This window comes from Rhinoderma darwinii, chromosome 3 (assembly GCF_050947455.1).
Source record: "Rhinoderma darwinii isolate aRhiDar2 chromosome 3, aRhiDar2.hap1, whole genome shotgun sequence".
NCBI classification, from domain to species: Eukaryota; Metazoa; Chordata; class Amphibia; order Anura; family Rhinodermatidae; genus Rhinoderma; species Rhinoderma darwinii.
The window spans coordinates 150291989-150308492 of NC_134689.1; positions in this window are offsets into that span (position 1 = coordinate 150291989).

A 16504-nucleotide genomic window follows, 5' to 3' on the forward strand; every position below is an offset into this window, starting at 1 on the left:
CTCAGAAAATAGTCCAGCAAATTCTACATGCCAAATAGTTCTCCTGTCTTTCTGAGCCCTGCCGTTTGTCCAACCAGCAGTGTATGACCACATATGGGGTATTGCCGTAATCGGGAGAAATTGCTTTTCGAATGTTTGGGTGGTTTTTCGCCTTTATTCCTTGTAAATATTAAAAATGTGTTTATTTTATTGGAAAAATATGGGAATTTCAACAGTACAATCTAAATGCTCACTATACCCCTCAATAAATTCCTTGAGGGGTGTAGTTTGCCAAATGGGGTCACTTTTGGGGGGGGGGGTTTCCACTGTTTTGGCACAACAAAACCTCTTTAAAGAGAACCTTTCACCTGCCCATACATGTGCAGCATGTAAATAGGCAGTGCTTCACAAACACTGTCTCAATTTAAATAATTTTTCTAACTTCCTCCGTTATTTACATATCGGTGCCGTTATATTTGGCGCCTGATATGTAAATAAGCCCCTAAACCGTCAATGAGGTGTTTCTATCTAACTAAATGGCAAGGGGTTTATAAAATATAACTTTTACTTCATATTGTTTAAAATAATGTGCAAAACATACACACAGGACAAATTTAAAGGCTAAAAATGTGCTCTCTTTTGTGAGAGAAAACTGACGTTCTGTACGTTTTGTGCAGAGTAAATGCAAAGCTCCAAATATTACTGCATAAAGGAGGAGGTTTTTTCAAAGGTATATTTTGGGGTAATCCACCCCCCTACCCATTCTATAGTGTGTCCAAGTCCATCTTGATCCTGTAGCTGGGGACTGGGAAACCTCCTATTTTCCTTTTATATGTGTCCAGGCAGATAATGCTGTTCTCTTAGGGAGAACAGCATTATCTGCCTGGACACATATAAAAGGAAAATAGGAGGTTTCCCAGTCCCCAGCTACAGGATCAAGATGGACTTGGACACACTATAGAATGGGTAGGGGGGTGGATTACCCCAAAATATACCTTTGAAAAAACCTCCTCCTTTATGCAGTAATATTTGGAGCTTTGCATTTACTCTGCACAAAACGTACAGAACGTCAGTTTTCTCTCACAAAAGAGAGCACATTTTTAGCCTTTAAATTTGTCCTGTGTGTATGTTTTGCACATTATTTTAAACAATATGAAGTAAAAGTTATATTTTATAAAGCTCTATCATTATTCCAGTGATTCTTTACTAATTCTAAATAGAGTATTTATGCTATAAAAAACCTTTGGTGGAAGGAATAAAAATACCACCTGACATCTATTTAAATGGCAAGGGGGAATGATGTCTTCGCTCTGACACTGTCCAATCAGCTACGGACAATGTCAGGGCGGCGTGTGCTGTGTTCCCTTCTGCGAGAACACATTCACTCACTCACTCTGGTGGTTCTGCAGAGAGCGCGCTCTCAGTCTGTGTGTGTTGTCGCGGGAGGGAACCCAGCGCAAGTCGTCCTGACACTGTCCATAGCTGATTGGACAATATCAGAGCGAATACATCATTCCCCCTTGCCATTTAGCTAGACAGAAACGCCTTATTAATGGTTTAGGGGCTTATTTACATATTGGGCGCCAAATATAACGGCACTGATATGTAAATAACGGAGGACGATAGGAAAAAAATTAAAGTGTCCCAGGGTTTGTGAAGCCGTGCCTATTACATGCTGCACTCAGCTGCATATGTATGGGCTGGTGAAAGGTTCTCTTTAAAACCTGACATGGTACCTAAAATATATCCTGATAAAAAGGGGGCCTCTAGGTGCTCCTTTGCTTCTGAGACCGGTGCTTCAGTCCATTAGCACACTAGGGCCACATGTGGGATATTTCTAAAAACATCAGAATCTAGACAATAAATATTGGGTTGCGTTTCTCAGGTAAAACCTTCTGTTTTACAGAAAGAGAAATGGAATAAAAAGGATTTTCTGGCAACAAAAAAAAAAGTGAAAATTTCACCTCTACTTTGCTTTAAATTCCTGTGAAGCATCTCTTTTCCCCTCTTTTCTCCCTCCTCTCTGCTTTACCACTTTGGTTCCACGTGTCTAACATTATGGTTGTTTCCCTGAATGCACAGGGCCTGAACATCCCAGAGAAGAGATCCTCCGTCTTCTCTGGAAAAAGAAAGCGCACGTGGCGTTTCTCCAGGAAACTCACTTCAGGGCGGACAGCGTTCCACGGTTGACGGACTCTCACTATACGGAGGGGTATCACAGTGCCTCGCCGGACTCCAAGACCAAAGGGGTCTCTATTTTGATCTTGCGTTCTCTTCCATGGGAGCACGTGGAGACTCGCACGGATGGAGCGGGACGGTATCTCTTTGTGAAGGGTAGGTTGGCTAACACATTGTTCACATTGGCTACATACTATCTCCCTAACACTGGTCAGGTTGCCTTTCTGGAAAGGGTCTTGACGGAGTTGGATGGTTTCCTGGAAGGCACTCTCATACTAGGGGGGGGATCTGAACCTTACATTGGACCCGACTATAGACTCCTCGCGCGGACATTCGTCGTTACCCAGGTCGGCACATCGCCGGGTACGTCGGTTGTTACATGAACACCAACTGGTAGACACGTGGAGGCTTATGCACCCGACGACAAAAGACTACACCTTCTTTTCGGCCCCCCACAACACATACACCAGACTAGACTACTACTTCCTTCGCCACTCCCATCTATCCAACCTCTCCTCAGTCTCTATTGATGACATTACCTTCTCGGACCACGCTTTCATTAATCTCACTCTCTGTATCCCAGCAGCCCACCCTCGATCCTGGCAGTGGCGGTTAAATGATTCGCTTCTGCAGGACTCGACGGTGGTTTTGGAAATACACAGGGGAGTATTTTGCCACGAATGTTTCTCCAGATGTTGGTCCGCTCAGTGTTTGGGAGGCGCATAAGTGCGTGATTCGTGGCTCCTTCATTCGGATCGGATCGAAGCTTAAAAGGGAGCGGACGGCCCACTTGAGTGACCTGTTATCCCGCATACACCTCCTGGAGCAGTCCCACAAGGCCTCCCTGGATCGGGTGGTGGGGGCGGAGCTGGGTCAGTTGCGTGTTCAGGTTCGTTCTCTTTGTCTTGCCAAGGCTAGGGCCACCCTGGTAAAGTGTAGGCGACATTTCTACGAATTTAGTAACAAACCAGGCAAGACTTTGGCACGGGCACTGTGGAAAACCAGGTTCCGTACCTACGTACCCAATGTACAGGTCCCAGGAGCTGGGGGTTTGCACCTCCCCCAGGATATTTCTGAAGCCTTCCGGGCGTATTACCACTCACTCTACAATCTCCCGCGGGCCTCTCCTTCCGCGTATGGGGGGATTCGACAGGAGCAGATGGAGGCATATCTCTGCTCCTCGGGGATGAAAAGTATCCCGCAGGAAGCTCTTGCTGCCTTGGAGGAGCCTATCTCTCCAGAGGAGTGGTCCTGGGCCCTGAAGGACTCTCCGGTGGGGAAGGCGCCGGGTCCGGATGGTCTACCCATTCAGTATTACAAGGTCTGCTCAGACCTCACTCCCCATTTTCTACAGGCCTATAACTCTCACGGAGGGGTGCTCTCTCCCTCAAGATGCTTTGAGGGCATACATCACGGTAATACCCAAGGAAGGAAAGGACCCCACCAGCTGCCAAAATTACCGCCCCATTTCATTGCTAAATGTAGATCTTAAGTTGTTTGCAAAGATCTTGGCCCGTAGGATTACCCCCCTTCTCCATGGTGTGATCCACTACGACCAGGTGGGCCTCATGCCTCTTAGGGAAGCTAGGGACAACACCACTAGGGCAATTAATTTGATTTATCACGCGGCTGCCTCGGCTCTGCCCACATTGCTACTTTCCACGGATGCGGAGAAGGCCTTCGACAGGGTTGATTGGGACTTTATGTTGGCCACTTTGCGGCATATCGGGCTGGGTTCCCACATGATGCGATGGATTTCGAGCCTCTACTCATCTCCTTTTTGCCCGGGTCAAGGTTAATGGTACCCTATCTTCCCCGCTCTCTATCTCCAACGGCACGCGGCAGGGATGCCCCCTGTCTCCCATGATTTTTATTTTGTGTCTGGAGCCCTTCCTCTGTCGGGTTCGATCTAATCCAGACATAGCGGGTGTATCGGTGGGTGGAAGGTCTCATAAGGTTGCTGCATATGCGGACGACCTTCTTTTCTTTGTCACCGCACCCAGGATCTCCTTACCTAACCTCATGGCAGAGATGAGTAGATACTCGAAACTGTCAAATTTAAAAATTAACTATCAGAAGTCTAAGGCTCTTAACATATCGTTGCCGCAGTCCCTAGTAGACGACCTGTCGGGGTTCTTCTCCTTTAAGTGGGCTAGAGACTCGCTCCAATACTTGGGGGTCCAGCTCTCCAGGGATCTCTCTCGCCTTTATGCAGTTAACTATCCTCCTCTCCTTCAACGTGTAAAGAGCGATTTGGATTCCTGGACGAAGGGCACCTTCACGTGGTTCGGCAGATATGCAATCTTTAAAATGAACATTCTACCACGGATCTTGTATTTTCTTTCAGGCTCTACCGATCCACATCCCCCGTACCTTCTTTTCCGAGCTTTGTTGTCCTTACTCCACCGCTTCATTTGGGTGGGGAAACCGGCTCGTATAGCCCGCTCCACTTTTTTTCGCTCTAAGGGTGAAGGGGGCATGGGGCTCCCAGACTTTGTCTTCTATCCACCAGGCCTCACACTTGTCGCGCATCCTGGATTGGTTCCGCCACACGGAGGTCAAACAGTGGGTGTAGATGGAGCAGTCTTCCATGGCAGTCCCCCTGCAGGCCCTGCCTTGGCTGGGCAGGGATACCCCTCTGTCAGCGCGGATACACCCGACGATAGGACCTTATCTGGCGGCTACGTCTAAGGTCTTTCCCCGAAAAGAGATCTCCCCTTCTCCGTCCCCCATGTTCCCAGTCTTGATTAGCCCGGCGTTTCCTCCAGGGCGGGAGGGGGGTCCATTCAGGAGCTGGTTGCAGGCAGGCAGGGGTCCCGCCTCTCATTACCTGCATGGGGAGTCCTGGATGACTGGCCCGCAATTGACGTCTTTGACAGACTCTCTCCCCCTCACTCCCTTGCAGGTCACTCAACTGAGACATTTTCTTGTGTCCTTGCCTAACCCTGCGGAACATGCTCGGGAAAAAACCCAGTTTGAACTCCTCTGCGTGGGCACCGGCTCGTTGCGTCACTCACTATCCAGAATATACTCCCTACTGATCTCCCCATCCACCCTCTCCACACCTGCATATCTTCTCCGGTGGGAGAGGAACTTGGGAATCACACTCACGGCTGAACAACAAGATAGAGTGTACACTATGACACATAAATCATCCATGGCCAGCAGGTATCAGGAAGCGGGATTTAAAATTTTAACGTGTTGGTATAGGGTTCCTTCCAGATTGCATGCCATGATTCCGGCGGTCTCCCCGCTGTGTTGGAGATGTGGTGACCAAGTGGGAACGATAATGCATGTTTTTTGGGAGTGCCCGAGGCTGACTGCCATTTGGTCAGAGGTGTGGCGTATCACCTCCAAATTCAGACTTCCCGCTCCCGGGCACACCGGCCTTCTTCTTGCTCCATCTGTGCGAGGTTCCGCTGTTCACATATCGTCGCTCTGTGGACCGCCATCTGGTGAATGCTGCCAGGGCATGCATTCCAGCGCTGTGGAGACAATCCAGTGCGCCGTCGCTCAGCTTGTGGTTTGGTAAGATACAGGAGATCATGAGGATGGAGGATCTCACGGCATCCATGAGAGGTACTCACGCCAAGTTCCTTAAGACTTGGTATCATTGGGTCAGGTTCCATCATCACTGGAGTTCAGGAACATCGTAGCCTCTTGATTTGTCTTGACTGCATGGCGAACAACACTGGAGCTCGTCCCTTCCTTTCCTCTCTCTGTCATTCCTCTTCTCTTCTTTTTCTTCCCCTTCCCTCTTCTTAGGATATGTTTACCCGTGGGCTTTAGTGCATGTCTGCAGGTCCAGGATGCATGGGGTGTGTCCTATTTATTGTTTAAACATATTTCTGTTTGTATACTTACCATTCAGGGTGCACACTTATACTGGCCTGCGTGCCGACGTACTATACGGTTGCATATTCTTATGGCATTAACGTGTTAGGTTTGTGAAAATTGAAAATAAAAGAATTTATAAAAAAAAAATTCATGTGAAGCGCTTAAAGGGTTAAGAAACTTCCTAAATGCCGTTTTAAATACTTTGAGGGTTCTAGTTTTTTAAATGGGATGTTTTATGGGGGTTTCTAATATATAAGGCACTCAAAGCCACTTCATAACTGAACTGGTACCTAAAAAAAAAGGCTTTTGAAATTGTATTCAAAATATGAGAAATTGCTGCTTATGTTCTAAGCCTTGTAACATCCTAGAAAAATAAAAGAATTTTCAAAAAAAAAAACGATGCAAACATAAAGTAGACATATGGGAAATGTTAATTACTAACAATTTTTGGTGGTGTTACTATCTGTTTTACAAGCAGATACATTTAAATTCAGAAAAATGCTAATTTTTACAAATTTTCTTAAAATGTTGGTGTTTTTCACAATTAAACACTAAATATATCGACCAAATTTTACCACTAACATAAAGTCCAATGTGTCACGAGAAAACAATCTGAGAATCGCTTGGCTAGCATTCCAGAGTTACTGCCACATAAAGTAACACGTGTCAGATTTGAAAAATGGGCTCTGAGCCTTAAGGCCCAAACTTGGCTGTGTCATTAAGGGGTTAAAGGCCTGTTCACATCAGCGTTAGGTTCCCCTAAACCTTTCCGTCAGGGGAGCCCATCAACTGAAAGGAAAACGTAAACCATAGCTTTTGTTTTTGCATTACCATTGATTTTATTTCTGTTGCAAATGGTTTCCGTTCCGTAAGGCTTCTGGTTTTTTGTTTATGGAAACAATAGCGTAATCGACTGCGCTATTGTTTCCGTAAAAAAACTGAAACCTTTATGGAATGGAAACAATTTGCAACAAAAGCATTATTATTGAAATCAATGGTAATGCAAACGGAAGCTATTGTTTCCATTTGCCTTTTACGTTGATAGGTTCCTCCGACGGAAATCGGAACCCTAACGCTGATGTGAACACACTCTTAATTGTGAACGAAACCTCATCCACACACTGCATCAAAAATGAGCCGAAAAACCGTTCATAAATTGACCTACAGTGTGTTTTTTTTAAAATCTGCAGCATGTAAATTTATTCTTCAGAATCGCTGCTTTCAATGGGGAAAACACACAACAGAAATTCAATGGGGAGGTAAAACCCGCAACAAAATGCAGATCTTGTGATTTTTGCAGTGAAAAGCTGCGATTCCGCCTCAAAAACCGCTTATACTTATCCAGATCTCTATACTTCTCCGTCCTAGCAGGCCTCCTGGGATGACGTTTTACTCATGTGACTGCTACAGCCACATGGGATGAAATGTCCTCCCAGGAGGCTGGACTGCAAGGACAATATAGGGACACGTTGCTATGACTGGGATAAGCATAAGCTTTTTTTTTTTTTTTTTTTTTTTTTTCAACCACTGTTTTCCGCAGCCAGCATTCCGCCGGAAAAACTGCAGCACAATTTGATGCTGTTCTTCGGTTGGAATTCCCTGCGGTTTCCAAGGCAAATATGCTGTGTACTTTTAGCCAGCGTATCCGCCCTGTGTGAGCGTGACCTAATAATGTGGTCTGTTGTGTTTTGTCTTTGTGTCTGATATTTTGACAGAGAGAATTATCGAAAAATCCACAACAAAGGCTCTGAATGAATCTGTGAACATAGCACTCGACGTGGTGACATTTAGGCTAAGTACTAACATGTTGTAATATACATTGGGAGGAATTTATCACTTTAGTGGCGGTAAAAAGGCAAAAATGTTGGCGCACGTGGCATTATGTTAATCAACTTTTTACCCTTTTACACCGCTCTTACCATTTTTATTTTTTTTAACAGGTGGGGCTTTGTGGAAGGTGCGGGGCCATCTGCAAACAGCAAATTTGCTATAATTTATACCAGAAATTTCCATCAATTATAGCAAAAGTCTACGCCAGCTCATAGCAGCCATAGATTTTATTTGGTTTTTTATTATGCGTTTTTCACCTAGGGCTGAGGTCACACAGCTAAAGATTTAAGTTTTGCCCTGCTTGCATTGCAGGTGATGAAAGTTAATGTTGCCTCGTTGCGACCTGCCAGTTTCCGTGGCTACGATACGACCGTAGCAAAAAATTTCTTGCTACTGTTGTTTCGCAGTCACGGCAGGTCGCAATGTGGCCACATTTGACACCTGCAGGCGGTGGACGCGCGACCTTGTTGCATAATGTGCTGTGCATTTCACCCCTTCTAGATTAAAATGGGTATAATCTGCAGTAACATCCAGAACAGAATACGGGTATGTTCACGCAGTGTTTTCAGACGTAATTTGGGCGTTTTACGCTTCGAATTACGCCTGAGAAAAAACGGCTCAATTACGCATACAAACATCTGCCCATTGCTTTCAATGGGAATTACGATATTCTGTTCCCACGTGGTGTAATTTTACGTGTCACTGTCAAATGACGGCTCATCAAAAGAAGTGCAGGACACTTCTTGGGACGTTTTTGGAGCCATTTTTCATAGACTCTATTGGAAACCGCTCCAAAAACGCCCGTGAAAAACGCGAGTTGCTCAAAAAAGTCTGAAAATCAGGAGCTGTTTTCCCTTGAAAACCGCTCCGTATTTTCAGACGTTTTTTTGTTAAGCGTGTGAACCCTAAGTGTTCTGGAGATTTGAACATTTGGAGCAAGCTTTTGATTTACGTGCAGAAAATGTTTAGCAACATGTGAATGAGATATTTTTAAATCTTCTCCATTTACCTGCAACAATCTTCCACTGTGGCTTTTCCACCCACAAATCAGGACGGAGAATCTGCAACAAATCTGCTCCGTGTGCAGTATCTAGGGCCCAAGTCAATGGGAGAAAGCTGTAATACTGTGTGCCACCGCAGTGCGTGTGACAGGGTTGTACAGTACGGTGCTGGGTAAGAAATAAGGAAGCAGCGCTCACCTGAGTGCCGCAGCCCCTTCAAACAGCTATACGGCGGGGGTGCCGAGAGTCAGACCCTCACATTCAGATGTTGAATTTTTTTTACAGCGGACAACTCTTTTTAATGTATTTGTGTAATATACTTTGTTTGCCTGTTTTCCCCCCTTTACCAGCACGCCGCTCACATAAAGAAGTGAAGGAGACAGAGCACAGATGCAGCGTAGACACTGAGTGGACCGTACTGCATCTAGTGAATGGGAAAAAACAAACTACTAGAGTATAATACACAAGTATATTAATCAGGAAGTGCTGCACAATATTGTTGAAGGGAACATTTTAAGGGTAAGTTCACACGCAGCATAAATACTGCAGATTTTGCGCAACGTATTTAGAAGCGGAAAATACGCAGCGTAATACAGTAGCAGCAGTGTGGATAAGATTTGAACAAATCTCATCCACACACTGCGTAAATGATAAGCGTAAAAAACACTCAGAAGTTGACCTGTGGTGCGTTTTTTTTAATCCGCAGCATGTCAGTTGTATTTGTGTAATTGCTGCTTTTTTTGTTGCAGGTTCTTCCCATTCAAATTAATGCAGCAGTAAAATCTGCAACAAATAGCAGATGTTGTTGTGGTTTTTGCAGAGGAAAATCTGTGATTCTCCTGAAAATTCGCAACTCGGGGGAAAAAAATATATCATATACTTACCAAGAATTCTGTGCTTCTTCGTCCAGGCCGGCCTCCTGGGAGGACATAAGTATTCACGTTTTCTTTTCTTGATTTTTTTTTTTTTCCCCCCGCTTCTGTTTACCAAAACGGACATTGTGGCTGAAAAAATGCACCATGAGTTGGGGCCGGAATTCCCTGCGGTTGCCGGGGCGTAGACTCTCTGTACCTTTAGACAGCGTATCTGCCCTGTGTGAACTAATTGTAAAGCCCATTGCACACTGGGTGGAAACGCTGCGCTCCCAGCGTCATCCACATACTGGCCATCCTCATTATACCATTAGACTAGTTAAAGCCCTATGATGTCATAGAGACCCTGTCTTGGGACCCTCGCTGCAAAGAGTTCTCTCACTCTGAAGGACTAGGTGGAATGATGTACTGACTCCATGGGTTTCTATGTAATGCTATGTTGCAGATATAAGAATATTCTGTAAATTTGTAACAAGTGCGAGTCCCACCTCTGGGACCTTCAATTATCAGGCAAACGGGGGCACATCACCACATTTGGCGATTTGCGGCAGCCGCTTTCCCTTTTGAATTTAGGGGAGAAGTTACTGTGCGATTTCTGCATGGCTCTTTTTGTAGTTCCTATAGACTTCAATGCAGGGGGTTGCACACAAACACAGTCACCTCTCCTTTGAAGTTACTGGGGAAAACGGTCCCTGTAAATCAGGGGGCATGGGATCCCCCTACTCCATTTCTGGGGCCCTCATCCATCACGCATTTATGGCACATCCTGTCAATCCGTCATAAATGTGTATGATGAAAATATCGATTAGTTAGCAGTATCTTATGCTATAAACATTGCTGAGCGAAACACAGAACTGCAGCGGCAGACTAGACCAGTCGGGGGTTTACGTTTGGCAGAACTGTTTAAAATGGTTTTATAAAAAGTCTAGAAAAAAAATAAAAATTATTTTAGCATATATGTGCTTTATATGTTTTTGTTTTACTTTTGCAGCCTGCTACGCCTTTTAATACAGTTGGGGTTGCAGCATCCTGACTTATCCCAGGCAAACCTATGCCAGAAAACATTTTTCCACCTTTATATGTCAACTATGCCGACAACTAACCATGCCGCATGACTCATTCCGCCATCTCCGGGCTGTAGTTACAAGGGCATCAGCAGGTAATCCCTTTCAACACCCTTCCCGACGTATGACGTTTACTTAGGTCATAGCTGTGTAGAGGAAGTATAGAGCAGGCTCACGGGCTGAGCCCGCTCCATACAATGTCTGTGTCGGCTGTACAAAACAGCCGACACTTTAGTGGGACCCTGCACGTTTAAATCTTAGATGCCGTGGCGAAAAGCGACCGTGGCATCTAAGCCGTTTGAAAGAGAGGGGGCAGCCCCCACTGACAGCCCATTGGCCCCTGCTCCAGCATCACAATATACTTCAATATGTTAGTATTGCAGTAGATCGTGCAATCAATCCAATGATCGCTGGTTCAAGTTTAATAGGGGGACTAATAAATAAAAACCCTTTTCCCATTTTTCTCCTAAAGCATTGTAGAAAAAAAAAAAACAACATAATTGGTATTGCCGCATCCGTAAATGTCTGAACTATTAGGGTATGTTCACATGGGCTATTTTCAGCCGTTTTTCGGGCCGTAAACGTCGAAAAAATCGACTGAAAAAATGGAAGCAGAACGCATACAAGCATCTGCCCATTTATTTAAATGGGAAATACGGCTTCTGTTCCGAAGGGACGTTTTTTTTTAAGCCTCATTTTCAAAAGATGTCCCGTAAAAAGAAGTGCATGTCACTTCTTGAGCCGTTTTTCATTGACTCGATAGATAAACCGCTCCAAAAACAGCCGTGAAAAATGCTAGTTTGATTAAAAAACGAGCTGTTTTCCCTTGAAAATAGCTCAGTTTTTCAGCCGTATTTTGTCAACCGTGTGAGCATACCCTCACAATGCGACGTTATTTAACCCGGTCAAAGCAAAAACAAAATGAAACCGCCAGAAATGCTGCTTTTGGTACCTCATCTCCCACAAGAAAATGGAATAAAAAATGATAAACTCGCATATACCCCAATATGGCACCAATAGAAACTACAGCTCGTCCCCCAAATAATAAGCCCTCATATCGCTCCATCGACGGAAAAATAAAGTTATTTTTCTCAAAGTGGCGACGCAAAGCTAATTTTATTTTTAGCAATTACTACTTTTGCAAAGAAAAATGTAAAAAAAAAAACAATATAAATTTGGTATCTCCATAATCGTATCGACCCGCAGAACAAAGTTAACATGTTGTTTTTACCGCATGGTGAACGCCGCAAAAACAAAACCCAAAAAACAATTGAGGAATCGTTGTCATTTTTCCCCATTTTTACCCATTCCACCCTAGTACATTATATGGTACAATAAATGGTGTCCTGAAAAACTACAACCCGTTCTTCAAAAATCAAGCCCTCATACGGCTTTATCGACAGAAAAATAAATAAATGATGGCTTTTGGAAGGTAGGAAGGGAAAAACTAAAAATGGAAATCCAAAAAATGACTGGTGGGAAGGGGTTAAGGAGATCTGTCAGAAGATATTCATAAAGGGCCATTTTCACAGGAACAAGAACGGTTTCCCTCAAAACCTTTTAGATTACGTCCAGACAGCGGAAGAAATCGGTTGTGTATCGGACTGTAAATTGCTTCATATTTGCTGTGCAAAATCCATACAACAAATCCACTATGTGTGGACCAGGCCTTACTCTTCTAGCCTTCACTCGAATCTGTGAAAACTTTAAAATGCGTTGTGGAGGCCCAACCTAATGGTTCAGCCCCTCATGGAACTCACCTCCACTCTATAGCCCTTTTTACTTGAAGTAACCGGTTTCAGTGTATTGTGCTATTTGATCACATTTTGAATGCATCTCATACTTCTCGTGAGGTCACCAGTGTAATTCCTCGCCAGAGAAATTTGTGAGCAGTGAAAGTCTTGAGATTTTAGGAATAACTGCTCCTCTGAGTCTGTGGCACTGACTTGTTCCTTTCAGCTGTCGCTTTATATAGTTAGAATGTTACAGGCATAGATCTATGGGAAAAAATAACTTTGACATTAGGTCTTTTTTGCATGCTGAGCCTTTAGGAATGAATTGTGGGAGTAAATGCCAAATTATGTCTGCTGGTGCAGAATTAGTTATTAGAATAAGGGTATATTTATGGGAGTAACAAAATTACAATTACATGGTAACGAAAATCAAGTCAAAAACTTTAAAAAAATAACTCCTGTAATTACACCCGAAGGGCTCATTCAGACGATCGTGTTCCTCGTCCGCGTGCTGTTCGTTAAAATAACACACAGCACATGGACCCAGTAAATTCAATGGGGCTGTTCAAACTTGCGTGAGTTTTCACACAGCGAGTGTCCGTTGCGTGAAATTCACTGCATGTCCTATATTGGTGCGCTTTTGCACACCTAGTCGCCCATTGAAGTCTGGGTGCGTGAAAACTACAAACACCACACGGACAACATCCGTGTGCTGTCCGTGTTTTACTCATCAGTTACAAAGAAATGCAGAGAAAAAAAGTGCTTGCAAGGACGTGAAAAGTGCATGCCACATCAAAGCATACTGATGCCACACGAACGTGAAATGTAGGAAAAAAGCTGCGTTTTTTACACGCGCAAATCGGACACGCTCGTCTGAATGTAGCCTAACAGGACTTGCTTGTCACTTAGCTATTCATACAAAGCCCTACAACTTAGTACATACACAGCATCGGATCTAAAGTGGTGCAGTGTAAAGAAAAAATCTGATTTGGATGCTGCACTTTACTAGCACTGTGGCCACTTTGTTCTGGAGACACTTCTGTTTCCTAGAGATACAAATTTTATTAGTGAGAACACCTCTTTAGCCACTTCCTGACCAGGGGCTTTACCCCCCTTGCTGATCAGGCCCATTTTTAAGTTTTAGCCATGTGCCAATTTAAAGAGGCTCTGTCACGAGATTATCAAATCCCTATCTCCTATTGAATGTGATGGGCGCTGCAATGTAGATAACAGCAAAGTTTTTGTTTTTTTTTAAAAATGATAATTTTTGCCCAAGTTATGAGCAATTTTATATTTATGCAAATGAGCTTTTCAATGGACAACTGGGCGTGTTTTCTCGTGTATTTCCAACTGGGCGTGTGTTGTGCTTTTACCAACTGGGCGTTGTGAATAGAAGTGTATGATGCTCACAAATCAGCATCATACAATTCTCATCGTTCCCACCCAGCTTCTTTCACTAAAGACACACAGCGTGACGTCACCCACAGGTCCTTCAACCTTGTCGTCGGACAAAGAAGACACATCGGCTGAAAGGCGTCCAAAAGGTTAATATGCTCGTCTCTAGGGAGTTTACTATGCTTACCTGCACATGGTGATGCTGCTGCAAATTCAACTGTACGCCTGGAGCTGTGGTGTCTTCTCTCTTCCGACGCCAAGGTTGAAGGACCTGTGGGTGACGTCACGCTGTGTCTGCAGTGAAAGAAGCTGGCTGGGAATGATGACGTCACCCACAGATGAAAAAATGTGAATGTGTGATTTTAGGTGGTTTTTGTTTTTTTTACATCTGATGCATACCACTGGGTAAACACACCTGAATACATATTTGGCAACTTCTACCGACTTAAACGATACCAAATATGTGTGCATTTGTTACACTCTGGGCACAAGACGGAGCTTACAAAGAATTGTGGAGAAAAAAAAATCCAAATCTGGTTCGCTGACGCCATACGACCATTACAGATGTGGCGTTTCCAGTCCACAAAAACTGATGGCCTATCCCCAGGGTAGGCCATCAATAGCCGATCGGCCAGGGACCGGCACCCCCGTCGATCGGTTGTTTTGAAGGGGCCACAGTGCTTATACGAGCGCTGCTTCCACTTCATTTCCTTTACTACTCACACTAGGAAAAACGGACACACTTCTAGCGGCGGTTCATAGTATACACTTGAATGGCAGAAGGCTGTAATACTGTGAACCGCCGCTAGAAGTGTGTCTGCGATTCAGAGTGTAAGCAGTAAAGGAAATGAAGGGGAAGCGACGATGGTAAGAGCATCGCGGCCCCTTTAAAACAGCTGATCTGCGGTGAGACGGGCCTTCACCAATCAGATATTGACGGCTAAGGCTCTATTCACACGACAGGGTCTGAGTGTCGGCCGATAAAAATTGACATTTTTTCATCCGTTCCAGGCCGTGTTTCCGTTTCCAACGGTCGATTCTTGACCCGTTTTTCATCAGTTTTTTTTCCCTGTCCATTTTAAAATCGGATGAATTTCATTTGTACATTTTTTGCCACACACTTCCCTCTGTAGATAATGCCACACACTGCCCTCTGTAGATACTGCCACAGCCCTGCTGTAGGTAGTGACACACAGCCCCCCTTGTAGGTAGTGCCACACAGCCTTCCTTTAGGGGATGGCTCCAGGAGTAGTTCCTCACTTCACTGTCCATATTTGGACAGTGAAGGCAGGGACTACTCCTGGTGCGTAATCCCCGGCCATAGCGCTGGGGATTCCGCTTCAGAAGTCCTTGACGTCACGGTGTCCATATATGGACAGTGAAGGCAGGGACTTCTCCAGGAGCGTAATCCCCGGCCACAGCGCTGGGGATTCCGCTTCAGAAGTCCTTGACGTCACGGTGTCCATATATGGACAGTGAAGTCAGGGGCTTCTGCTGGAGCGGAATCCCCGGCCACAGCTTTTGCCGAAGCTGTGGCCGGGGATTGGGGCTTCCGCTCCTACAGGGAGCAACAAAATACCCTCCTCCTCACATGCACTTCGCACTGTGAGGAGCAGAGTGAGAGAGCGACGGAAGACACGGCTGTCACTCGGAACTCATTCAAATGATGGCCGTGTATTACCCGACCCCATAGACTTCTATGGGGGCTGGGAGAACGGCCGAAAATAGGGCATGTCCCATTTTGTGACGGCCCGGATCACCGGGCCGTCAAAGAAATCGGTCGTGTGAATAGCCCCATTTGGGTCTATTGTTCCTACTGCGGCCATGTGACGGACGTTTTTTGAACGGCCATCACATGGCCGGGAAACCCTGTCTTGTGAATAGGGCCTTATCCTGAGGATAGGCCATAAATTTTTGTGAACTGGTAAACCCCTTTGACACCCCAAAAATTATTATTTTATGGAAAGCAGACCCCAAAGGCATTAATTTAACGACACATCAAAGGTTTGAAAATCTGCCGTGTAAAATGTCTTGCAGCATGCAGATGAGTTTTATAAAATCTCATCTACTTGCCTTGTACTGTAATCCACTGCAGACTTTGCCTACTCAAATCCGCAGGTAAAATGTGGCGGATTCACTGCCAATCTAACGTCACCCTAAGGCCCAATTCACACAGTTTTTTTGGTGCTGACTTTGACGTGGAAACCGTGTCAGAATCAGCACCAATATACAGTCGAAAATATATATTTTTTTTCCCAGGCGGCTGGGAGGCAGAAAAAGCCTTTTATGCCTGCGTTCCTCAATGGCCTCAGGCGAAAAACACGGCAAAAAAGTGCAGGCAGGTCAAAATCTGCCTCAAAGTTTCTTCAGGAATTTTGAGGCAGATTTTTTTTCTGTCTGCAAAATACTCTGTGTACAGGTTGTCCGACCAAAGATCGCTATGTCCCATAGCCTACACCGTAAGTAATGAAAGTCAATGTGGTCGCGTTGTGACCTGCAAGTAACAGCGACACGATAGTTTGGATTTCTTGCAACTGTCGTGTCGTGGCAACTTAAGCGTTGCGACACAACTACATTGACTATTATTACATGCAATGTAGGCTACGGGACATAGC